The sequence below is a fragment of the Artemia franciscana genome, chromosome 8 (genome assembly GCF_032884065.1).
Source record: "Artemia franciscana chromosome 8, ASM3288406v1, whole genome shotgun sequence".
Lineage (NCBI taxonomy): Eukaryota > Metazoa > Arthropoda > Branchiopoda > Anostraca > Artemiidae > Artemia > Artemia franciscana.
The window spans coordinates 39379539-39384969 of NC_088870.1; positions in this window are offsets into that span (position 1 = coordinate 39379539).

Sequence of the window (5431 nt, forward strand, 5' to 3'; positions counted from 1 at the left end):
TCACGCACCGGGACATCGGGACACAAATGACGACCGGGACACCAGGAGATAGGGAATATAAATGACGACCGGGACAATCAAAGAGAAAGCGACCGGGACACAAGGAATGTTCGATTAGCAATCGCCATCAACAAAGCACCGGGACACAAATGACGACCGGGACACAGGGAATATAAATGACAACCAGGACACTCAAAGAGAAATTACAGACCGGGACACCGGAACACAAATGACGACCGGGACAAAAATGACGACCGGGACACCGGGAAACAGGGAATATAAATGACGACCGCGACACTCAAAGAGAAATTACAGACTGGGACACCGGGACACAAATGACGACCGGGACACAGGGTAACAATGGGGACGCCGGGGGGCACGGGGGGATATATAGATGACGATAGAGACACAGGGAATGTTCGATTAGCAATCACCATCAACAAAGCTCAAGGGCAATCATTAGAATAATGAGGTATAGATCTGAATACAGATTTTTTTTCCCATGGACAATTATATGTTGCATGTTCAAGAGTCGGTAAACCTGGCAATATTTTATATTCACAGACAATGGGACAGCCAAGAATGTTGTACATTCGCAAGGTTTACGTAGTTAAATATATATATATATATATATATATATATATATATATATATATATATATATATATATATATATATATATATATATATATATATGTCTATATTCACAGGTGGGACACAGGGACACAACTACAATGGCGCGTAACTAATATGGCGCGTAAAGACTTGTGCGCGCGGGGTGGCTTGGGGGGGAGGGGGCGCGAAGCGCCCACACCAACATGGTTTTTTCTCATTTACAATTGTACGTTGCATGTTCGAGGGTCGGTAAACCTGACTATCTATTTATATGCAGCGACATTTGGACAGCGAAGAATGTTGTATATTCGCGAGTTTTACGCAGTTAATTTGTATTGTATCTATCTATCTATCTATCTATCTATATATATCAAAATAAGTTGTCTGTGTGTGTGTGTGTGTCTGTCGAGTGACGTCATGTTTTCGACTGACGAAATTACAGACCGGGACATCGGGACAAAAATGACGACCGGGACACCGGCACATCTTCTATATATATAAAAATAAGTTGTCTGTGGATGGATGGATGGATGTGTCAGGTGACGTCACCTGAAAAAACTGGATCAGGTGACGTCAAAACTGAAAAAACTAAAAAAAGGCAAAAACTACAAAAAAAACTAAAAACTAATAAAAAAAATAAAAAAGCTAAAAAACTAAAAAAACTATAAAGGTAAAAACCAATAAAAAACTAAAAAAAAAACTGAAAAAACTAAAAAAAGGCAAAAACTACAAAAAAAACTAAAAACTAATAAAAAAAGTAAAAAAGCTAAAAAACTAAAAAAACTAAAAAAACTAAAAAAAGGTAAAAAACTAAAAAAAATAAAAAATAAAAAAAAAACTAAAAAAAAGGAAAAAACTGAAAAATAAGCTAAAATAAAGGTAAAAACCAATAAAAAACTAAAAAAAAAGGAAAAAACTAATAAATGACGACACTCAAAGAGAAAGCGACCAGGACAAAAGGAATGTTCGATTAGCAATCAACAAAGCACCGGGACACAGGGAGTATAAATGACGACCAGGACATAAGTAAAAAAAAAAAAAACTATCTATATATATAAAAATAAGTTGTCTGTAGATCTGTGGATCGTGGATCAGGTGACGTCACCTGAAAAAACTGGATCAGGTGACGTCAAAACTGAAAAAACTAAAAAAAGGCAAAAACTACAAAAAAAACTAAAAACTAATAAAAAAAATAAAAAAGCTAAAAAACTAAAAAAACTAAAAAAAGGCAAAAACTACAAAAAAAACTAAAAACTAATAAAAAAGCTAAAAAACTAAAAAAACTAAAAAAAAGGCAAAAACTACAAAAAAACTAAAAACTAATAAAAAAAATAAAAAAGCTAAAAAACTAAAAAAACTAAAAAAACTAAAAAAAAGTAAAAAACTAAAAAAACTAAAAACTAAAAAAAAACTAAAAAAGGTAAAAACTAAAAGAACTAAAAAAGAAAAAAATAAATGACGACACTCAAAGAGAAAGCGACCAGGACAAAAGGAATGTTCGATTAGCAATCAACAAAGCACAGGGACACAGGGAGTATAAATGACGACCAGGACACAAGTAAAAAAAAAAATTAACAAAACTAAAAAGAAGGTAAAAACTACAAAAAAACTAAAAAGAAAAAAAAACTAAAAACTAATAAAAAAACTAAAAAATCTAAAAATCTAAATAAACTAAAAAAGAAAAAAAAAAGGAAAAAAATAAAGGAGAAAAACAAAACTAAAAAACGAATGTATATACAGACCGGTACACCGGGATACAAATGACGACCGGGACACAGGGAATATAAATAACGACCGGGACACAGGGACACAACTACAACGGGGACACCGGGAGAAACAGGGGGATATAAATGACGACCGGGACAAAAAAACTAAAAAGAAATAAAAACTAAAAACTAATAAAAAAAACTAAAAAATCTAAAAATCTAAATAAGCTAAAAAAGAAAAAAAAAAGGAAAAAAATAAAGGAGAAAAACAAAACTAAAAAACGAATGTATATACAGACCGGGACACCGGGATACAAATGATGACCGGGACCCGGGACACAGGGAATATAAATGACGACCGGGACACAGGGACACAACTACAACGGGGACACCGGGGGAAACAGGGGCATGTAAATGACGACCGGGACACCGGGACAGGGAATGGTCGATTAGCAATCACCATCAACAAAGCTCAAGGGCAATCATTAGAATCATGAGGTATAGATCTGAATACAGATTGTTTTCCCATGGACCATTATATGTTGCATGTTCAAGAGTCGGTAAACCTGACAATCTATTTATATGCAAAGACAATGGGACAGCAAAGAATGTTGTATATTCGCAAGTTTTACGTAGTTAAAACCATATATATATATATATATCTATATTCACAGGTGGGACATAGGGACACAACTACAATGGCGCGTAACTATTATGGCGCGTAACGACTTACGCGCGCGGGGGGGCTTGGGGGGGGGCGCGAAGCGCCCCCACCAACTAGGTGTTGGGGTGGCGCGAAGTGCCACCCCAACAGCTAGTAGGGAATATAAATGACGACACTCAAAGAGAAAGCGACCGGGACACAAGGAATGTTCGATTAGCAATCACCATCAACAAAGTACCGGGACACAAATGACGACCGGGACACAGAGAGTATAAATGACGACCAGGACATAAGTAAAAAAAAAATAAAAAACTAAAAAAAAGGTAAAAACTACAAAAAAACTAAAAAGAAAAAAAACTAAAAACTAATAAAAAAAACTAAAAAGCTAAAAAACACTAAAAAAGAGAAAAAATAAAAAAGGAAAAAAAATGAAAAATAAAGGAGAAAAAACAAAACTAAAAAAACGAATGTATATACAGACCGGGACACCGGGATACAAATGACGACCGGGACACAGGGAATATAAATGACGACCGGGACACTGGGACACAACTACAACGGGGACGCTGGGGGGCACAGGGGGATATATAAATGACGATGGGGACACAGGGAATGTTCGATTAGCAATCACCATAGACAAAGCTCAAGGGCAATCATTAGAATCATGAGGTATAACTAAAAAAACTAAAAAAGGTAAAAAACTAAAAACTAAAAAAAAGACCAATTCAAAAACGAATGTATATACAGACCGGGACACCGGGAAACAAATGACGACCGGGAAACCGGGACACAAGGAATATAAATGACGCCCGGGACACTCAAAGAGAAATCACAGATTGGGATACCGGGACACAAATGACGACCGGGACACAGGGACACAATTACAAATGGGACGCCGGGGGACACAGGGAGATATATAAATGACCACGGCGACACAGGGAATGATCGATTAGCAATCACCATCAACAAATCTCAAGGGCAATCATTAGAATCATGAGGTATAGATCTGAATACGGATTGTTTTCCCATGTACCATTATATGTTGCATGTTCAAGAGTCGGTAAACCTGACAATCTATTTATATGCACAGACAATGGGACAGCAAAGAATGTTGTATATTCGCAAGTTTTACGTAGTTAAAAACACACACACACAAATATATATATATATATATATATATATATATATATATATATATATATATATATATATATATATATATATATATATATATATATATATATATATATATATATATATTAATTTATATATCTATATTCACAGGTGGGGCATAGGGACACAACTACAATGGCGCGTAACTAATATGGCGCGTAACGACATACGCGTGCGAGGGGTTTGGGGGTTGAGCGCGAAGCACCCCCACCAACTAGGTGTTGGGGTGGTGCGAGGCGCCCCCACCAACTAGGTGTTGGGGTGGTGCGAGGCGCCACCCCAACAGCTAGTCTATATAAAAACGAGTTGTGTGTATGCATGTTTGTTTGTTTTTAAAAAGAGCGTTTGCATATGACGTCATTATAAGTACATAAGCCTTTGTATATGCACAGACAATGGGAAAGCCAAGAATGTTGTATATATGCAAGTTATACGTAGTTCAAAACACATATATAAATCTGTCTATATTCATAGGTGGCACACAGGGACACAACTACAATGGCGCGTAACTAATATGGCGCATAACTAATATGGCGCGTAACAACTTACGCGCGCGCGGGGGCTTGGCGGGGCACGAAGCGCCTCCACCAACTAGATGTTGGGGTGGCGCGAAGCACCACCCCAACAGCTAGTATATATATATAAAAATAAGTTGTATGTATTTTGTTTGAGGGTTTGAATATGACGTGTGAAAAATAAAGAAGAAAAAGAAAACTAAAAAAATAAAAAAAAGTAAAAAATTAAAAAAAATAAAAAAGGAAAAAAAAATTAAGATAAGCAAAAACTAAAAAAAGGAAAAACCTAAAAAGAAAAAAACCTAAAAAGGCTAAAAAATAAAAAAGGTGAAAAACTAAAAAGAAAAAAGCTAAAAAAACTAAGAAAATTGATAAAAAAAAAGTTAAAAAAGAAAAAATAAAAAAAAAATTAAAATCAAAGAAAAAACAAAAAACAGAAAAAAAATAAAAAAAGAAAAAACAAAAAAAGAAAAACTAAAAAAAATAAAAATAAAAAAAAGTTAAAAAACTAAAAAAAGAAACTAGAAAACAAAAAGGAAAAAAAGAAAAAACTAAGCACAATGGCAATCATTTAACAAAACTAAAAAGAGGTTTCAGTTCTTTTTCATTTTCTTTACCACTCTATTTTAATCAAGTATTCAATAATACTTTTTTTGAATAATAAGTATTCAAAAAAATTGAGGCTCTTCCAATTTTATCAAATTGTTTAAAATGTAAAAGCTGGTAATTGCACAAATATTTCAATATATTTTGACAAT